Source organism: Strigops habroptila, chromosome 6, assembly GCF_004027225.2.
Source record: "Strigops habroptila isolate Jane chromosome 6, bStrHab1.2.pri, whole genome shotgun sequence".
Lineage (NCBI taxonomy): Eukaryota > Metazoa > Chordata > Aves > Psittaciformes > Psittacidae > Strigops > Strigops habroptila.
Window position 1 is genome coordinate 42,845,061 of NC_044282.2, and position 22,439 is coordinate 42,867,499.

Sequence of the window (22,439 nt, forward strand, 5' to 3'; positions counted from 1 at the left end):
TTCGTGAGAGTATGTGAAGCTCTTGATATTTCTTTGGGTGTCCTTGAGCTTGATCTCCAGGCAGAGGTCTCTGAATGCAGAACTGGGAATTACAATATATTGTTTTCAAAAGCACTTGAGTTGCTGACTGCACCATTGGGTGTATTGGTTTGTCACATGGATTGTTACTTGCAATGTGTGATTGCAGACTTGCCAGATGGCTGCTTTCAGTAAGTTATGACCAGATGGAGCCACCATGTGCAGAAGTTCAACCTCAGCAGCTGTAAACCTTGACAAAAAAGTGAAGTACCTGGGCATCCCTGTCCCATTACAGTTCAAAACTGTTAAGCAACAGTAATGTAGCAAAGTCTATATAACTTATTCACTGCTTCATGTGGGATTCATAGCATCAGCTGGATGTGGGCAGATGTAGTGATGCCCGCTAAATCTGGCAGATGCATGCAGGTGAGTGGTTTTACACAGGCTGCAGTCAGTGACATGGTTGGGAGGCTTTCACTAGTTTTTGCGATTCAGCTGTTCAAAACTGCAGTCAGAGTGGTGGGTTTCTGCCTTTACCAGGCAGGGTGGGTGTACTGATGCTTTCTGCTGCTTCTCCTGCCAGCTGTGAGACACCTTGTTCTGAGGTGTCTGATCACAGACTTGATCTGAGTAGTCAGCAGCATGAGATGTGCAGACCCCCAGTAAGGATGATCTAGTTTTCTCACTGAGAGAGAACTAAGGTTCCAGGAGGATGGTACTGGAGCTGCCCTTTGATTTTCCCCTTGCTTCTTCCACGCTGTTCTTTCCCCTTTCCGCATTCCCCACTTCCCATCTCTTCCTCTGCTGATGTGATCATGAACATGTGTCTGGCAGTGCTCTGGACACTGTTGTCTGCCATCCCACATATGTGAGCAGAGATGAGATTCTCCCACGGGCACATGGCAGGTAGCTTGGTGGGCAAAAGGAAGGATGAATGGATGTCTTCTGTGTCTCCCTTGGGGAGAGAAAGAGCCATAAGAAGATGAGCAAGCTAGTGAATGGGGCAGCGCCTGACTAGAGCCTCAGTCAAGCCAGAGGCAGGAGGTGGGCACGTGTATGGGTTAGTGACACCTCTACCGAATTTCTGTACTTTGCAAAGATCCCACTGACAAATTCTGCTCTGGGGACAGAGACTGGTCATTGCTGCATCTTCTGCCTGTCTCCCAGCCTGCTCCTGTTGGAGTAGTCCCTTGCACTGATGGTCTTGGATAGTCTTTTTGGAGCTTTGAGAGGTGTGAGCAGTTTCAGTATGAAGATAGACTGAGCCAGGGAGAGAAGTCATGATGCTCACTGTTGTTGTGGTCACTTCCAGGCCATAACTTTTATCTGTCCTGAAGCTTTTCCTTATTTTCATGGTTGTGCTCAAAAGCTGTCTGAAATTTCCATTTGCTTCCCAATGTAACTGAAGTGAGCCGAGGTCACATCTTCATTCTAATACATGTTCAGTAAAATTGTTCACTTTCCCTGTCCGTGCCATTATCAAATAATTATTTTTGAGTGCTTCCATTATTTTTGCAGCTGCTGTCATCTCTTTACCTTTTTATAGTACCAGCTTTTATTGCTTATGATGTACTTGAAAAATAATAGTGTTTTAAAGATTTTTTTAGAGAATTTGAAACTTCCTGTGGATTGTTTTGTGTATGTCATTTTTGAGTTTCAGATATAGCTGATGGATGCCACTTCATCTAACCTTAAGGTTAGCACTGCTTTTGAGAAAGAGAGTTGGACTGGGTGACCTCCAGAGGTCTGACCTACATTGGTCTATAGTTTTGATTTCCCAGTGATACAGAATGGGACTGGATGGGGAGCAGCACTACTGAGCATGACCTCAGGAGCCTGCGGGGCAAAAAGCTGAACTTAAACCAGCGGTGTGTCCTGACAGAAAGCAGAGCCAGCAGTCTCCTGGCCTGTATTAACAGCATACTGTGGTGGTTTAAGCCCAGGCAGCAACTAAGTACCACACAGCTGCTTGCTCCCTCCTCCCTGAGTGGGATGGGAAGAAGAATCAGAAAAAGATAAAACCCGTGGGTTGAGATAAGAACAGTTTATTAATTGAAAGAAAGTAAATAATAATGATGGTGATGATAATAATAATAAGAAGAAGAAGAAGAAGAGAGGAGTAAAACCCAAGAAACACATGTGATGCACCATGCAATTGCTCACCACCATTTGTGGCTGATGCCCAGCCTGTCCTCAAGCAGTGATCAGTGGCTTCCAGCCAGCTCCCCCAGTTTATATGCTGGTTATGATGTGCTGTGGCATGGAATACCCCTTTGGCTAGTTTGGATCAGGTGTCCTGTCTCTGCTCCCTCCTGGCTTCTTGTGCCCCTCCTCACTGGCAAAGCATGAGCAACTGAAAAGTCCTTGATCAGAGTAAGCCTTAGTTAGCAACAACTAAAACATTGGTGTGTTATCAGCGTTGTTCCCAGACTAAAGTGAAACCACAGCACTGCACCAGCTACTACGAAGAAAATTAACTCTATCTCAGCTGAAACCAGGGCAACAGCATACTGATGAGATTAAGGGATTCAACATTCATTGGAACGCATCTGCATCTAGCTTTGGATATTTCAAATACAAGGATGATAATGATAAACTGGAAAAAGTTCAGCAGAGAGCTGTCAAAATGTTCAGGACATTGAAGCATTTCTCCTGGGAGGAGGTGAGGGAACTGGGCTTGTTTGGCCTAAAGAAGAGGTGGCTCAAGGGGAAACCTAATAGCAACCTGCCAGTGCTTATGAGGAACTTACTTAAAAGATGTACCCAGGTTCGTCTGGTGGTGTGGTGGGAGAATGAGGCACAATGTGTGTAATCAAAATTAGAACTTTGAACTGGATATAAGAAAAAGCTTTTTCCCTGCGAGGGCAAACAAATGATGGAAAAGGTATTTGAAGAGGTGTCTGTTCTTGGAGGTTTTCAGGATCCAGCTGGGTAAAGCCCTGAGCAAGCTGGTCTGGCCTCATAGTGGACTTTGCTTTGAGCAGATGTCGTGGTTTGAGCCCAGCCAGTAACTCAGAACCACACAGCCGCTCGCTCACTCCCCCCCCCCTCCTTCTTCCTCCCCCCGCTCCCGGAGGGATGGGGAGGAGAATGGGAAGAATGCAACTCCCACGGGTTGAGATAAGAGCAGTCCCGCAACTAAGGTATAACACAAAACCACTACTGCTACCACCAACGATAATAACGATTAGTGAAATAACAAGGGGAGAGGATACAATTGCTCACCACCCGCCGACCGAACCCAGGACAGTATCCACCCCTTATTCCATACCATTCACGTCATGCTCAGATCCCACATCTCTCAGCACACCATCACCCCTGTCCCATATATACACATATATATACACCCACACCCACACACAGAGAAAGATATCATTCCCTAGTCCATGGACCAATCCCTGTAAAATTGCTGAACTCATCCAGTCCATGATGTCAGGCTCCATCTCTTGTAATAGTCTTTCAGGGCAGGAGGGACGGTACGTAGTGTTGGGTTGTTGCCTGCTGATGATACCGCCAAACTCATCTGGTCACTGCTGAGCTTGTCTGGTTTCCTCAAAATTCATTCTTTGTTGAGGTGATGATCGGAGGGAAGACAGGGTCAATGGCTGGCGACCTGAAGATATCTAGCTGGTGGGCTATAAAAGTGTTATAGAGCAGGCAACAGCGTACAATTGAGTTCATTGGCTGTTTTCCCCCAAAATCAAATCCCCTTGAGGTACACATCGGACTTCCCCATCTTCCCGCATTACCCACCAAGTATATCCAGGTCATTGATGCCAATGTGTGGGCATATGATGATGGCGCACTCCGTGTAAGTTTCCGCCACATGGGTCGTGTACATTCGACTTCATCTGGATCTACGGATGTGTTCCTGGAATCCGGCCTACGATAGATCATCTCTATAATGGCTGATTCCCTCAGGGACTGGATGCCTTTCTCTATCGTGGTCCAGTTGGCTGAGCGATTCGTAATATCGTCTTTGTAGGGAAACCTTTCCTTCACAGCTGCCAGGAGCCGCCTCCAAAGACTGAGGGCTCGCTTCTCTCTTGCAATCGCTTTGTCAATTCCTCCTTCCTTAGCAAGTGATCCCAGCTGCTTGGCTTCCCTACCTTGTAGTTCGTGACCGTCGGCCCCATTGTCCCAGCACCGGAGCAACCAGGTGACAATGTGCTCCCCTGGAAGACGGGTGAAATCTTTTCGCATATTCCGTAGTTCGGTTGAGGTCCGGGGTCGAGAAGTGACCTCTTCTTCTTCTTCCTCTTCCTCTGACCCACGTAGTAGTAACTCTTGTTCAGGTGCTGTTGCATATAGTAATGGCATTGGGTCTTCATCTTTGTTCGCTTCGCGGGTTGCTCTTTGTGCCTTTCGTCTGCTTTTGCTTACAGGGGCAACAGACATTGTCACAAACTGGACATTTGGTTTAGCTGCAGTGTTTGTCACTGTGGTTGGAGTGGCTGCAGTGTCTGCCACTAGGATTGGAGTGGTTGCAATGTCTATTGCTGGGGTTGGTGCAGCTGTTGTGCTTGGGAGTTGAGTAACACCAACAGCTGCATTGTCTGTTGCTGTCGGGGTTTGAGTAGCTACTGTGCTTGTCACTGGGGTTGGTGTAGCTGCGGTGCTTGGAGTAGCCATATTGTCTGTTGCTGTCGGGGTTTGAATAGCTACTGTGCATGTCACTGGGGTTGGTGTAGCTGTGGTGCTTGGAGTAGCTATATTGTCTGTTGCTGTCGGGGTTTGAGTAGCTACTGTGCTTGTCACTGGGGTTGGTGTGGCTGCGGTGCTTGGAGTAGCCACATTGTCTGTTGCTGTCGGGGTTTGAGTAGCTGTTGTGCTTGTCACTGGGGTTGGTGTAACTGCTGTATTTGAAGTTGGAGTAGTTGCGTTGTCTGTTGCTTTGCCATCAGATCCAGAGACATTTTTTTCCCTTTGAAGGTGCTGGATAGTGTTGAGCAGGGCTCTGTAGGCATAGGCCAAGCCCCAGCACGTTGCCAAAATTTGTCCCTCTCTGGTATAACCAGGACGACAGCACACCTCGTTTAAGTGTTTTACTAGTTTTTCCGGATGTTGCACTTGTTCAGTGGTGAAGTTCCAAAGCACTGGAGGGGCCCACTGGCCTAGGTACTTGCCCATACTATCCCACACACCCTGCCACTCATAACTGTCCAGCCTCAGGGAAAATCTCCTGGTGGTCCTCCTATATCGTCGTCTAACCCTAGACCAGATTCGAACCTGATACTGCTGAATTTTTGAGATTAAACGAAATAGGATGTTCCTACGACGGGATGGCCGTGGGTAAAACACACTCCGTATGTTTGCCAACATGCTGATCCCCAGCACAATCAGCAGGCAGGTTTCAAGGGTACTCAAAGGCCATCTAAAACCTTCAGAACTCTCAACTGCTGTTGCAAATAGGCTGGTGGGGGAACGGGGGGTGTAAGAGAATGCTTCCTTCGTAAGTTTACCCCCCGAGGAGAAAAAAAAAGATATGCAATTGCTAAAATATTTCATTATATACCTCCCAATGTATAGTGGTGATGGCCACGCTGGAAGGACAAACCAGACCAGTTTCATGATCAATGAGTCTATTGTATTACAAGTCATTACCATGAAGTACAGTGAAACAAGAACCTTAGCCCAGGCCCCCCAGCCGATAAACGCTAAAACAGCAAATAGTGGCTGTAAGTAAGGTACAACATGCTGAAATTCTGAGATCAAGCGCAACAAGTCTGAGAGCCAAATAATCACCATTGTGACGAGTAGTAACAATGAATGCTTATCACAAATATGATTAAACACACTCTGGTCAGATCTGTCATTATCTCAACCTTTCGAGCCCCACGTTGGGCGCCAAAAAGAACTGTCGTGGTTTGAGCCCAGCCGGTAACTCAGAACCACACAGCCGCTTGCTCACTCCCTCTGCCCTCCTTCTTCCTCCCCCCGCTCCCGGAGGGATGGGGAGGAGAATGGGAAGAATGTAACTCCCACGGGTTGAGATAAGAGCAGTCCCGCAACTAAGGTATAACACAAAACCACTACTGCTACCACCAATGATAATAACGATTAGTGAAATAACAAGGGGAGAGGATACAATTGCTCACCACCTGCCGACCGATACCCAGCCCGACCCGAGCAGTGATCAGGGCCTTCCGGGTAACTCCCCCTGGTTTATATACTGGGCATGACGTGCTGTGGTATGGAATACCCCTTTGGCTAGTTTGGGTCAGGTGTCCTGTCTCTGCTTCCTCCCGGCTTCCCCTCCTCCCTGGCAAAGCATGAGACTGAGAAAGTCCTTGGTTGGAATAAACATTACTTAGCAACAACTAAAAACATCGGTGTTATCAGCATTGTTCCCAGGCTGAAAGTTAAAAAACACAGCACTGCACCAGCTACTAAGCAGGAGAAAAATGACTGCTATAGCTGAACCCAGGACAGCAGATGGTTGGAATGACCTCCTAAGGTCCTTTACAATCTGAATTGTTCTGATACCATGATTCCACAATTTAGATGAGAAAAATAAACTGCTTAGTTCTGTTTGCAAACAATATTGTATTAGCCTGGAAGTGAAATGAAAGGTTTTGTATGTTTTTTTCCAGAATCTTATTCCCTTAACTTCATCTCTATCATCCATTTTCTGTCAGGGTTTCTTCCTCAGTGCAGAATAGCTTCAGGCTTCTTCAGGCTTACTTTTCTTCCTCCACTATTCCCAAACCATACAGGCAGTCTGAAATGCAAATGTCTTTTTATTCTCTATCTACTAACATGACTGCCTATTAAATTATTCCACTAGTACCACCAAAGATCTCCTCAGAATTCTCTGAAAGCCCTGCTGTGCTCTGACAAAACAATCAGATTTTAATTCTTTTGGGGTCTTTGTCCAGTCAGGGTGGAAAAGGCCAAATGTGGTTGCGAGCAAAAAGCAGTCCTGACAGATACTGCTCTTAATTTTACGCTTTACTTTCTCTTTGACTTCCTCTGAAGTTTTCTTCTCTTAGAATTGCTGCATTGATTGTTTTTCACCTCAGAAGTACCTCGTGTCATACTGAAAGATGATATGGAAATTAAGTACATTTACATTTCTTTGATGTGTGACTGCATTGCACCTAGCACCTAATAGGGTGCATTTAAGTTGCAACACAGCTATCATAATAAAAGGGCAAGAAGGAATAGAAGTATTTAGGATGTGCAGGGCAACTTTCTCTATTGTATCTGCTCTGCTTCCAGAACCTGATGTCAGCATTGTGTTTTCTGTTTAAGGGCATGCCTGTAAGGCACATCCTGGCCCCTTCTGCCCTTCATCCTTAACATGCAGGGGGAGTACATGCTGCATGAAGCAGGGAGCCGTAGGAGCAGGATCAGCAACTGGAAGAGACGGTTTTTTTGAACATATCATTGTTCTGAGACGTGTCAGCCTTTTCATCTGTGAGACTCAACATTTGAGATAAAACTTGTACTTTGGGGCTTCTGCTGCTTCTTGCTTATCGTTTTCTCCTAATGAATCGAGGGAAGGGTGGAAAAATGGTGGTAATTCAGAAAGAAAGACAGCCAATGTTAAAGAAATCTTTTCATCCTAGGTATCTCATAGCAGAGTGTCAGACTTTAAGCCCAATAAGGTTATTCATTTGAATAGTACAGTGATAGAAACAGCTCAAGCTTAGTGCCTCTGGGGAGGGATCCAGAACAAAGAAATCTCTGAGCCTTTATACCCTTACAGTCTATGTACCCTTTCTTCACAAGCTCTTCATGTCCCTTGCACTGGCCTCTTGGTCCAATTGTAATTTTTGGTGTGGAGTCTTCTTGTTCCTTTCTCTGTCTCCAGACCATCTTTATCTGTTTCTTCTCTGGATGGGTTCTGGATGGTCTTCTGCTGATAGTCCTGGCTTCCTTATCTTCCAGTTTGCACCAGCCTCAGGGCCTGCCTTCACTAACCATGAAAGAGTTCAAGATAATAGTTCTCAAGCTTGCAGCCTAAGCTTCCAGCAACTTCAGTTACTTATGCTAAGTGAAATTACTTAGACAAAAGAATACTGTTAAAAGAATTCAGCTAACTTTATTTACAGCAGCAAGAGCTAGAAAGCCAGTATACCCACCAATGTATCCTAGAGCTATGTGTGGTCATCACTTTCTGGTGTTTGTCTGTTGCCTGTCTTTAACAGTCCATAGCTCAGATGATAGTTTGACCAAATGGATCAGAGCATCTGAGCATGTTAGTGAAGATTCGATCTCTGGAAATAGAAATCAAGACACACACTTTATAAGCACTTACATAAGATACTTTCAAATACAGCAATAATTGCAAAGCTATAATCATTTGTATGTTTAACACATAACAATACTGAGTTAGTATCTCTTGGCCTGTTCTTACTATGTGTGTGCTAAAAGCATATGACCTGAGAGTATGCACATTGCAAATTGCTGGCACAGGTGTGGGAGCTTCACGACAATATCTTGCATCAGGAGGCTTGAGAAGCAGTCAGTTAATCCTCCTCCAGCTTTTTTGCAGTTTGAGGTTTTACAGATCCATGGGTTGTTCCACAGTGTTGTACTTTCATGATCAGTGGGTATGCCTGGGCTTTGCTGGTCTGTCCCTGGTTGTCTGGGGGCATTGCTGTGGTGATGGTGTTTTGATTTGTTCACACACCACTCTTCAGTATGTGATTTATATGTATTTTAATTCAGGGTTGTCTCCCAGAATAACACACGAGTGCTGATTGGTCCGCTGTTGGGAAGATTGTGGCAGAATATTTAGATACTGTTCTGTACATGGATTTTATATGACACTTCTGTGTCAGAAATTTTGGTGAAATCATCATGGAGTTTGAATTATGAGGGTTTCCCAACTGTGCTGAGATACACATCCTTATCAGGTGTCCTGCACAAGAGATCCCACTGCAGAGAGAGGGAGACTTGCACATTAAACTTTGTAGGTGCCTGTGGTAGGAACATAGATTTAAAGTTCCTCTCAAAGCTGAACCATTATCCTTGTTCAAGGAATAAATCTGTGGCTAGAAGCTTTGAGGCACTGGAAGGGGAACTGTAAAAGAGTCAAATCAACAAAAGAGTTTAGGAAGCTAACACACAGCATGCCTAGAAAACCTGCGGGAAAGGTTCAAATCGATGAATACAAGAAGCAGACCAAATAGAGTATTTTGGCAAAGACTAATTTTTAGAGCTGCAGACCAAACAGTTGGAGACCTAACTGCAGAATTCTTAGTTGCACGCCCAGTGTTTGCAGTTGCAGGATTGTGTGATATGTGGACAGTGAAGCACATAAAAATGGGTCTGGTTTTAAAATTGCTATTGGCAAAGAAACATGATCACAGGAGTGGTTGTACATAGGGCTTGTTGAAGTGCTATATGTTGCAAAAGGTAGCCAATTTCAAATCAAGAGCTGTGGGGTTTAGATGGAAAAAGCTCATGTTCTATAAATAGAGGAATTCAGCAACAAATCTGTATCTGTTCAGTAACTATATCCTACTCTTCCTTCTTGGAAAAGTATTCTACAACTGCAGATCCCCTCCTCTAGCTCCCTCCTCCCATTTTTACTTCCTGTGTCTAGTCCTTCCATGCCTTGCTTGTACTATAACCAGTACTGTCAGAAAGTAAGGTAGTAGCCATTTGTTTAAATAAAAAAAAAAAAACCAAAACAAACAACATATTATCTGTCCCTTGCAGTGCCTTTTGCTGGTATACTGGAAAATACAAAATAAGAAAGAAAAAACAAACTGGGGAAGGATGATGACAAAATATGGTAACACGTGGGACACCACTGAATATCTGTTCCAGAGCCTGCATTATCAGTTAAAGGATAACGCTTCTCTGTGCTTAACCTCTCCACAGCAGTATCTGGAACAGCACCTTCAACAGTCACCCCTTTGCAATCTTCCATGTAGCATCCTTTCCTTGTTACTGCTGTTTTCTCTGGAGTGGAATGAAATTTTATCCTGCTTAACAGCACTGTCTGTCTATGGTTTCAGAACAGACTCTCCTAATGCATTGCCAGATGCTGCATTTACATGAGTGTGGTTAACACACATTCACATAAAGGCAGGGAGAGAAACTGTTGTCCTAATGAAAACAAATTAAGTGTATAATCATATGAAAATAGCTGCTCTGCCTTCCTTTCCCCCTAGCCATTCAGTCAAACTACCACAGCTATGTGGAAACATGGTTTCAGTGTTGGTTTAGCTGTTGCTAGGGAAAACATGCAGGCAGAGATCTTTTCCCTATAGGTCAGGTGTAGCCTTTGAATATCTCTTAAGAAGGTCCTCTGGTCTCTTGCAGGCCCTAGAGACTGCAGTTTGAGTAGTGCAAGAGCCCTGTTTTCCTTCTCCCAGACAAAATTCTTCAGCTCTATGTAACAGGGATGGATTTGCCTGGGTTTAGTAGAGACTTAGTTTCTGTCCCTATTTTTGAAGCGTTGCCTTTGTTTTCAATTTAACTTCATGCAACATTGATTCCTGTGGGATGAGACTCTGCAGAGATCAGCTTCCTTGTGACCTCCTCAGGCTGTCATCAGGTTGTTTGACCTCCTGATGACATTTTTGGTCCTTTCCTTGACTGGGTTCACCACAGTAACAGTCTCTTAACAGAATCGAGGTGGTGACCTTCAGTAGCTGCCCTTGGTTTGGTTCTCCTGAGCTGAAGATGTAATGGTGGTGTAAAATCATTTACATTGATAAGGTAAATACTGTGTTAAAGTTGTCCTCTTTGGAAGTAGAAAGGCCAGGTATAAGTTTGTGTTGGTCAGCTAGCAGTTTGCAGTGATCATCCCACCAAGATGTGCTCTGGCTTTTGTTTCTTTTGTAAGGCCCAGGAGCTTGTGACTGGTCTCCAATTACCTTCCTGATCATTTCCTTCAACTGCAGAGGAAGGATGAGACACATATTTCCAGACTGTTACCTGTGTATAGCAGGAGGACTTCAGAGCTGCTGAATTCTTGTTTTAAAGGCTGTTGTTTGTGCCCCCACTAACACTGGGCACTCTGGATTGCATCACAGTGTGAAGCTTTCTGCTTAGTTCAGGAGAGAAACCATAGTGTGTGTGCAGGCTGTGTGCAGGTGTGTTCTTTGTAACTGAGCACAGATTACTCAGCACATTTATGCCTAAGAGAAATGATGCTGTTCACTAAACCACTAGTACTTGAAGAAATTTGTAAGAGTTTTCTTCCATGGAAACATTCAGAGTGATACTTATTTTACTTTGTTTCTGTTTAAATTGAGGGAATTAAATACTTGTCTGTGTATTTGAGCTGTTAAACATGTAAAGGAAAAATCAAAATACTGGATTCAGTATCTGTTAACTAATAATTATTGCTATTTCCTTGCAGATATCAGGGGTATTTTTGAGGGCTTACGTTTTTTTTTTGTTTTAGTTTTGTTATCAGGCTAAGGCTGTTACAGGAAAAAATTCCTTGTATGGACTATTACTGAACTGCTACAACATTAGCATGTGCTTGTCAGTGTCCAGTAGCAGACTTCTAGGGAAGAATGGAAGAAGGGGACAGTCAGATAGTGATACTTGTGCAGCAAGTTCTCTCTGTATCTCGCAGCTCATTGCTTTTGCATGCTGAGAGCTGGAAGAAGTCTGGAGCACCTCTCCTATGAAGACAGGCTGACGGAGTTGGGGTTTCTCAACCTGGAGAAGCCTCTGGGAGACCCTAGAGCAGCCTTCCAGTACCTAAAGAGGGTCTACGAGAAATCTGGAGGGGAACTTTGTACAAGGGCAGGTAGGGATAGAACAAGGGGGAATGGCTGTAAACTGAAAGAGGGTAGATTTACATTAGATGTTAGGAAGAAGTTATTCTCTATGAGGGTGGTGATGGACTGGAACAGGTTGGCCAGAGGAGCTGTGGCTGCTTCATCCCTGGCAGCGTTCAAGGACGGGTTGGATGGGACTTTGAGCAACCTGGTCTAGTGGAAGGTGGCCCTGCCCATGGTGTGGGGGGTTGGAACTAGATGATCTTTAAGGTCCCTTCAACACAAACCATTCTGTAATTCTATAATTCTATGAAGAAATTTTCTGACTGAGATTTGAACTGAAATTGCTGAAGGCTCAATGCAAAACATTAATTCCAGGGGAACGCCAGAGGCAGGTTTAAATAGCGTTGTAGTCAAAATGCATATGCCATAAACCTGATATCATTCAGCTAGCTATCATTCAGGTATGCTTAAGTAGTTAAGCATACTTCAGTGGGTGGTGGAAGGTGAGGAAAAGAAACTGGCATTCAAGTCTTCTGTTAAATAAGAGCAGTAGGTGGCACTCTTTGCCTTTCCTCAGAACATTACTTTTTCAGGGACATTGTATCATTTGGAGCAGTGTTCACAAAACAGCTTATGAGATACACTCAGATGAAGGAAGTTTTGTGCTTTAGATCCTCATCCTAATAGCAAGCCCAGCAAAACTTTTTATGGAACACTGCCTATGCTTTCTGCAGGTCTCACTAATTGCCCATTTAGTCCCTAAAATATATTCTGCTAAATATATTCTGTGGGTACAAAGAGTTTGTAGACTTCTGTATGATCCTGCTTGTTAGGGGAAGGATGCAGGCATAGATATTTTTCCTTAAAGGTTAGGAAAGCAATAGAATTTCACCAGTAAGGCTTAAAGAATTGTGTTGGGTGTCTCTGTGGAAACACTGAAAGCTATTACTATTTGTGTGCAAGTGTCTGCTGTCAGGCAGCAGCTACTTCAGGTGTGTCTGCCCCATGAACAGTACACTGTACTGTGCCCGAGAAACAGATGTACTTTGTGTCAGTTATGCTGTGTCCTACAGCTGTTGCTGCCACCGGTAAGAAAGCGATGTCTGCATTTGGACCATGAGAGAGCTGGTGAGCAAGAGGGCAGCAGCCAAAGCAGTTCTGAGCTGTCCCATCATGCCAACACACAAAGCCTGAGCACTCTCTGGGGTTAGCTAGTAGTGCCCTGTGACATGTTTTTACTTATTATGGGCAGGTGTTCTTGGATCTGCATTCACAAAAATCCAAGTTCTTTGTAGTCTCTAGGCGCTTGTGATGATGGTGTAGGAAGAAGCTCCCTAAAAATTAAAGGAATAATTTCTACCTTTTGGATGGATTTCAGCGAGTCCCCATATGAGAGATGGAAGGGGAAAAGAAGGGGGAAAAGAAAACACCTGAGACTTGTATAACATACACCTTTTTTCTTTCTGCGATAGCTGTTTGTTTTGTAAACTGCAGAACTGAGCGTTTGATTTCCCAGTATCAGTCTCCCGGAAAACACTGCTGTTAATGACTCCCTGTTTGAAGAGTCCTCTGTCATGAACAGCGAAGATTGTTAAGCCGCAAGCACCAAAGACATAAAGAAAGCACCTGGTTGTAGATAAAAAATGGACATCTTTAGGAATTCTAATTAACACTTCTGGGGAAAAAATAGATACATAGAAAAAAATTGATGGAGCATATCTGAATGTTACTCATTGAATAAGGAGGTAATGAAGCAATGGGATTTTCATCTCTGCACATTTTCCTGGGAAACTATAAAGAATCTGGCAGTCATGTGTAAAAAAACCTGGTAGTAAATTGAGAAAAAAAGTAAGATAGACTGTAGCTCCATTGCCTTGACATCAGCTGTAAGCAATCATACTGGTAACTTGTATATCATAATTAGTGGATTCACAGTGTAATGATTAGAGGGAGATGCAAAGCTGAAACATTTTTATTTGTGAAACATATCATGCTCTATCTGAAATGGTAGTAATTACATGTTTAAAAGCAGAGAGAATTAAGGTGTTTGAATGTATGACACATGAATATGGAATAATATTTGGTAACTAATATTAAAGCAAATCTCAATATCAAAGGAAAATGTTAGAAGTGGGACCTTGAATTGCAATGTCAGAAAATAAGAACTATTGACTTACTATACTGATTCTTTTAAAAACGTGTATGTGCATGGAAGTCTATGCACTTGATGTTCTCTGCTAACAAAAAAGTTTGAGAGAAAAGTGTTAATTACAGAAAACATGGTTTTCTTGCAAACGTTTGCCGGAAATAAGAATTATTAATTTAAGTTATATTATTAAGAGGTTTGACTGTAGTTGCTGAAAGGGGTGGGAGGACTGAAAGCCTTAAAGGCAATTCAGTTTTATAGGAATTGTGCACAAGAGCTAGTCACCTCTCTGATTTTTACCTTTTCTCCTTCACTGCACCCTTCAAGAAGACAAAGTTCAGTGAAAAACCTAGGACGAAGAGTCCTGTATAGGACTCTCTAATAATAGGGCATTCTCTAAGTAAATGCTTAATCCGCCTTTTCCAGGCATCATTCCTAGCCAGTCAGGCTAGGGATATTCTATTTTCCACACTGTTCTATGCATCTGAGAGTAAAAAAGTCATAGTATGTTGTTTAGTTGCCCATCTTGAGACATGTATTTGCAAATACTGGAGAATTGCTGGTCTAAAGTAATGATGAGCATAATTTAGTATTTTAGAATGTCACTGTTCCCTCACGGTAAAGACTTTTATTATTATTATTAATTTTTTTTTTTTTTTTTTTTTAATTTAGTCAGATGAGTGCTGTCAGTGAAGGGTTGTGTCATCTCCATCTCTGTTTCCAAACTTGAGGGGACAAGACTGAGTTATCTGGCCTAACCTTTAAGTAATTCCTGCTGGGAGTAGGAGGTTTCATAGGGTAGCCTACATGGGTCCCTGCTATTGTAAATTCATAACAGAAAGATAATTTCTGCATGAAAATTAATAGAGGGCTGGGATACCTCTCCTGTGAAGAAAGTCTGACAGAGTTGGGGGTTTTCAGCCTGGAGAAGAGAAGGCTCTGGGGAGTCCTTAAGAGTAGCATTTCAATATATGAAGGGGGCTTATAAGAAAAACAGAGACTTATGAGGTCCTGTAGTGACAGTACAAAGGCTATCTTAAACTGAAAGAGAATAGATTTAGATTGGATACAAGGAAAACAATTTCTATGATGAGTGTGGTGGGACACCGGAACAGGTTGCCCAGAGAAGCTGTGGCTGCCCCATCCCTGGAAGTGTTCAAGGCCAGGCTGGACAAGGCTTTGAGAGACCTGGTCTAGTGGAAGGCGTCTCTGCCCATACTAGCGGGATTGGACTAGATGATCTTTAGATCCCTCCTGACCCAAACCTTTCTGTGATTCTATGAGCAAAGAAACAGTACTGCTAATAGCTCTGAGAGATGCATTTTCTGAAATCTGAGCTTTCTTATCAGAGCTCTCAGCTGAACCTTTCTGAGTGTCTTGACATGTTAAACATTTAAGAAAAATATTGATAGTCAGAAAATTGCCACAGAAGTTGGCAAGATGTTTTGGCCACTTTTGACTTACATTTCTTAAGTGATGGAAACCTTTACAAACCCTTACATATCTCAGAATTTTGAGCAAACTTTTATTCTTAACTTGTTACAATACAAATGTAGAGTGAAGCAGGGTCTTCTAATAGAGAACACTAACTCAAAAATTACTCTCTGGCAAGGCTTAAACAATACCTTTACTGAAGTCAGTTGTTGGCACTCATAAAACCAAAGCTGTTTAAGATTACACTTAAGAATTACATTTTAAAAAGCTCTTATGAGAAAGGAAAACCATTTATAAAAAATACAGTATTACAGCAGACAAAATAGCTCAGAAAGTAAACTATAAAAGTTGCTCAGATAATTTTCTACCATCAAGATGAAGTCAGTATCATTGTCAGTTCAGGCAAAATTACAAATTACTGGGTATTTTGTAGTGTTACCCAGTGTTACGGAAAGGCTAACAGTACAATCCAAACATGCAGTGAGACAATGACAGGTTGTAATTACTAATATTTCAGCCTGAACAAACGCACACATTCTCTTGTTCCTTGAAATGAGAGGATAATTCTGAATTTTCTTGGCTGGGAGAAAGCATTCACCAGGCTATCTATTTCTGCTAGCTTGCCTGTAAAGCAAGCTCAGTGATGTAAAATTAAAACCAGAAAGCTATGAAAAATAAAAAATACTGAAGAGATTAGTATCAGAAGAGATGTAAAGAGCTAGCAGCTACCAAGTTGTTTCCTGTTTCTGTTATTCATTATCACCTTTGTTTCAGTGATTGCATCATTATGGGTGAGATGAAGTCACAAAGCATTAGGAAGTGATTGGATTTTTTTCAATGGTAATTTTAATGGGGTACTGAGGTGCTGTTGCAGTTTAATGTAACAGCTTATCAAATGAAATGCAGTGTAGTGCACTGTTCAGTCTCACAGAGGGGATGGGAATTAATGTTAGCCATTAAAGTTTTTACCCATTCTGGCACTAGTCTCAAATGTACTGTTGCTAAAGGAGTTCAGAAAAAAAGGAGATACCACAACATTTGGGGCAAAGGGAAGGAGAGCCAGTGTGTGGCATGGAGGTGTTGAAGAGAAGGAAGCAAAGAGAAAACACACTTAAAGGACTCGGGCAAAGGATCTGGGGAAAAAAAAAAAACATAACACACCCCCCCCCCAAAAAAAAACAAAAGACCGAAGCATCAATGGATTAGAGCTAGCTATTGCACAGGTGTTTTTCACGTATATGCTGTCCTCCAGAGCTGCTGAGTACCAAAGAAAGACTGGAAACAGAAGCTGTGTAGTGAGGACTATGGCCTTAACCAGAATGACCCACATACTGCTGCGTTACAAGATATTTCCTTTGCCAACATGAAAATCTCTGCACTTTTGCAAATTTCCATGGTTAAGCATTGCGGTGGTTTGACTATGGCTGGCTGCCACATGTCCACCCAGCCACTCTCATCCCCCCTTCTCAACAGGACAGAAAATAAGATAGAAAACCTGGGTCAAGATTCAAACAGGAAGATCACTTACCAAGTGCCATCAAGTGCAAACCAGACTCAGCTTCAGGAAAATTCATTTAATTTATGGTCAAAAATAGAGTTGGATAGTGAGAAACAAAGACGAAAACTAGAATGCGTTTCCCCAACCCCTTCTTTCCAGGCTCAGCTTCATTCATGACTCCTCTACGTCCTCCTTCCCACACACTGAGTGGTACGGGGGAATAGGGATGGTGCATAATTCTTCATCTCTGGTACATCTGCCTCCACTTCCACACTTCCACCTTGTTCCAGCACGGAGCTGCAGTCCTTCAGGACAAACCTGCTTGTGCATGGCGTCTCCACCGTCTGAAGTTCATTCCAAGTGCACTCATCTGCCCTGGCACGGGCTGCTGGGCTCAGCTGTGGTCTATGGTGGGTTCCTTGGAGCCATCTGGAACCAGCTGTCTCCAACACAGGATAACCCTATCCTCTTCTCACAGAGGCTGCCCCTGCAGCCCCTTCTATCCAATACCTTGCCACATAAACCCAGTAGTAGCATCGTGACATTTCTAACCACTTCCTTCAGGAAGTGTTAGTAACAGAGGCAATACTGTCATGGCATGCTGGGTCAAGCCTGTTTGAAAAATATTAGCATTTGTGGGCTTCCCCTATGGCCTAAATCTGAAGAATACTGCAGTATTTTATTGTTATTTTTTCCAAATGGGGGCAAAAGTAATTGATGGAGTCATAGTGCTTATCTGCATGTGGTTGATGGGGCAAATCCTCTTTCTCACTGGGTAGTACAACCTTACCCAGACAGTAAAGAATCACACTCCCAATTCAGCCATGCACTTTTGTTACACTACAATATGATGGAGCGTTCCTTTGGTAGACTTTCCTCAGGCAGAGATGGCTGTGGGATTTGTAAGTGCCAATGTTTCAAACACTTTGTGAATAGTTGGAGGCTGCTTTGCCCTTCATTAGCAATGTGAAGGTGCAAGAGAAACAGCTGTAGTCCCAGCCTATAGCAACTGCTTGCAGCACGTATAATGCACAGAAGGATCTCAGAATCTGAAGTGCTATTTGCAGACGTATTAGTGATAGGGGTGATAACTCTGCCTGTGATTTAAAAAAAAAAAAATCTATTAAATGATTGTTTGTGAAGCATCATTTTAGGGAAAAAAATTACTTGCCTTCTAAATCCATGCTGGTTTTCAAAGGTGCTACTGTGATGTTTATTTTCCAGTTCAATTATTTTCTGAGTTCTGTTTGTGCCTTTGAAGAGTCAGAATCCATGTAAGGACTGGTATTGTGGTGAGTATGTATAAAATGAGAAATTCCCTATCTTAGGGAAATATAGATCCTCTTTTGTAATTGCTGTGGTCTCTTCTGAAGGATTATTTATGGATGTAATCTCATAAAAAACCCTACATCTGTTACAGTTGAAACTGCATAACCTTTGCCAGGAATAAAATATGCCTCCATAGGACAGTGACAGGAAAGGGTTTCTAGCTCTGGTCTTTTACATATAATAGTACATGTGGGAATCTGCATTATACGTTCTTGATAATATGGCCTGGGTACCAGCAACTAATACAAGAGGAAATATGAGTGAGTGAATCATAGAATCATAGAAGAGTAAGGGTTGGAAAGGACCTTAAGATCATCTAGTTCCAACCTCCCTACCATGGGCAGGGACACCTCGCACTAAACTATGTGGCCCAAGGCTCTGTCCAACCTGGCCTTGAACACTGCCAGGGATGGAGTGGCCACAATCTCCCTGGGCAACCCATTCCAGTGCTTCGCCACCCTCACTGTAAAGAACTTCTTCTTTATATCTAATCTAAACTTCGCCTGTTAAAGTTTGAAGCCATTACCCCTTGTCCTACCACTACAGTCCCTAAGGAAGAGTCCTATAGAACAGAATACTCCAAACTATTCTGAAGGGTGTTTGTCCAACTGAGTGCCAGGAAGAAAATAACAGTGACTGAGTTGGCATAGGTGACCTTCATCCCAATTAAATAATAACCGAGAAATTACCAAGATACTTTTGAGAAGTCAACTTGAAAAGTTAAAAAAAAAAAAAAAAAAAAAGCTTCAAAAGTAAAAAAAGCTTGAAAATTTGTGATTATAGGGAGACACCTTAGAGTGAATGTGACAGAACAGCAGCTTGGTCAGATGCCATGAGCAGCCAGCTACTGAAGCGACAAAACGGGGCACACAGAGACCCTCACCTCAGGTGTGTGCATGCTTTTATCAGTGTGTGGCTTGGCAGATTTTAAGGACACACATAAAACTAAAGAACCCATATATCCATTGGTAGGTGTGGGTAGGTATGGGGAACTTGTCCAAAAGTGAGGGTACATGAGGGTGTGGATGCAGGAAGGAATGCATGCATCATTCGAACAGGAGTTCCAGAGGCATGGTGAATTGGTGGCAAGTAGGAAAACACACCTGCAGAGGTCACTGTGTGCAAGAATGTAGTGAGTAGCAGGGAGAAACAGGGTTCCTTTTAAAAGCAGAAGTGACTTTGATCCTCAAAGAGTTTGTATTTCAAGGGTAAAAGGGAAGGAAGATGGTGAATGTCAGATAGGTCAGCAGAGAGGACAACAGCCTAGTACACAGCCATCAGCAGAAGAAATAGGGAGAGCAGAGAAACTGGGCAAACATAACACAGTAGCTGACACAAAGCACAGTTCTGGAACACATTGGTCCAGAGAGGGAGGAAAAGCCACGAAGTACTTCAAATGATTGCCAGCCGAAAAAGAACTGCATAATTGGAAAATCGAATACAGTTAAGGGAAGCTATTGTGAAACCCCATATTTGCAAAAAACCACCCCAAAACATTGTTGTGAAAGTGATTGGAACTTGTCCTTGCAAACATAAGAAACAGTGAAGGAGAGCTATGTGCTGTTGAAAGAAGCTGCTTCCATTTCAGGTGAGCAGTATGGTAACATTCATAAGGGAAGAGAGCATGGGAGGTGAGGGGATTTCTTTGAGTGCTGACTGGATGTTTTCAGGGAGGCTCAGCAAGCTTGGACAGTGAGGGGTGAGGTGAAGGCCTGCCAGTGCTCTGCATTTAGGAAGTTAGAAGCTGTTTGCAGAAGGAGAGTTTACATGCAGCTAGTGAAATGAAGTGTTCATGTCTGCCTCTGCCTTTCTGGTGTTTTTCTTCCAGCAGTCAAGATTTGAGCAGCAGGGAAAAAAAGAAGTTGCTTTAATGAAACAAGAGCAAAACATAATTCTTACTGAAACTAATCACAGCTGCTTAAATGACCAAATGTCTGCTAAAGGAGATTTTCTCAAACCCTTTGTTTCAGGAAAGATGTGTGTGACAGCACTCCGAGTATTCTCACCTGTACTCAGCTCTTCATATCAATGTCTTCTTAGAAGAGAAAGCTCCCCTGACCTGAACATTCTTGTCCTTTTGTTTGCAAAAGATAAAGTGTAAATGCTGAAAATGCTTCCCTGCAACAGCAATTCACTATATAAAAAACTCTCCTTCTGTTAGCTCCTTATTTCCCTAGCAGGGAGGGCAATGGAGGGCAATTGCCTCCTTGAGAACAGGAACCTCCCAGTACAGTGCTCATGTTCTACAGGAGATAAACTCTTAGCATTAATACATGAATGGCTGAGGTAAACTACAGCCTACTAAAGATTAAATATGGGATTCTTTTCTAGTAGAGCCACTCCAAACACCTTTATTATCTCACTCGGACATATTGGTAAAAAGAGCCATGGAATTAACTAAAGACATTGCTTTTAATGTTTGATGTTGACTACCAGCATCACCAGAGTCAGGGTGGGGTGGCTGCTAGAAGAGAGCAATACCATTCAATGACATACATTTATTTATTTGATAGGACAGGTGTAGCAAGTGGGTAGCAATTCCTGCTCTATGAGCACACCTCCCTCCCTCCCCCAACATACACGTGTACACAGAAATCAAAGCTTCAGCTCCACAAGTCCAGTCTAGACCAGTTAAATACCGCTGGAGAAGGAAGGCACTTGCCCTGGCTGGTTATGTGCTGCACCAATGCAGTATCTTGTGTCCTTACTACAGAAGGGGCACTGTGCATGGGCTCCAGTGTGTAGCTTCCTGCTTGCTTCCACCAGGAAGATAAACTTTTCTTATGTGTACCAATATTGTTATTGCAATGCACAGAACTCCAGCTGTGGACATATGTAGAGAACACACCTAAGAAGAGCCTACGTTGCTCAGTAAACTGCTGATGTAGATGATTATGTAACTGCTGTTAGTAGGCTGTAGCACCCTTTGAGTGCTTCAGATGGCACTTAACACCTTGTTTCAACCACAGAATCACACCCCATTCAATTTCTTACAGCCCCCAAGAGCTTCATGAGTAGAGTTTTAGGAGAACAATGTCTTCTTTCTGCAATATTGTTGGAGGTGTCTTTGTGGGAAGAAACAAATCCCTTTTCTTTAAAAGACTTTTGACTGTTCCTGTGTCCTTACATGTTGTCCTGGCAGGCAGCAAGGATGTCTTTGTGTTTTAAACATTACCAGTGACAGGAACTATTTCTTGTTTCTGAGAGGGAAGAGGAAGGAGATGAGGTGAAGAAGGATCAGAGAGATGCCTAGCATTTCCAAACCGCAGCTGGTGGCCTCAAAAAGAGCTCATAAAACACTATACTTGACTATTTAGGCAGAAAAAGTCTGAAATTTTTTAGTTTTTTATCTTAAGTTGCAGCTTGAAAAATGTGCCCAACTATTTTTGTGCTGCCCACTTAACTGATCAGAAGATAAAGGAAGGCTGAGCATACAATTGCAAAAGGAAGAACTAGCTGTCAAAAGCACATGTATAACTCTGAAGGATGCTGGAAAGTGCTTTGGCCACACGATTTGTCCATGAGGGCACTAGTGTATAATGACATTAAGTGCAACACGACTACATGGATGAATAGATAAGAGGTGATATGGCAAGTTGTTTATGAAGCACCACAGGCTATTCTTTGTTTCCTCAAGCCCTTTTTAATCCCTATAGAAAGAAAACACAGCTTTTCCTTGTTGCTGCAGTTTTATAAAAACATACATAAATGTTTTGTTGTTTCTTTTATGGCCATATTGTGCATAATCTGCCCCAGCAGAAAAAGCTAGATATGCACTATTCCTGTGCTGCTCTGTTGATGTGGCGCGTGTGGTATTTCAAAGTAGAAATGTGGTATCCATCCAGGTAAGAACCTGTGGCTGAGGTTAATAGTAATATGATATGTAATAATAATATATAATATAGTACAGCTGCTGAACTACAGAGCAGGTTGATGATAACTTGGAAGTACAGACGCTCTGTGAATTTGGTTTTACAAAGTCCTTTACACAGTGCATCAGCTCCTGTGCATAATTTGGAAAACTGAGTAAGATGCAACCATTGCTTCTGGTGAGATTGACAGCTGAGATGGGCTGTCCTAAATGGTCCCCAAGGACCAAGCATGCCATGAAGAAAAGCTATTGTTCTTTTTGTTTTCCAGTCTTTGGGGAAAAAAGACAGAATTTTTTTTATGATAAATACAGAGTTTTGAAAGACTCCTTCTTCAAACAACTGCAACTTATATGTATTAAATAGAAAATTTAAAAATTTAAGAACATTCTGCTTTCAGTGACCTGAGCTGATAATGTTTGTGTTGAGATGTCAGTGCTATGTCA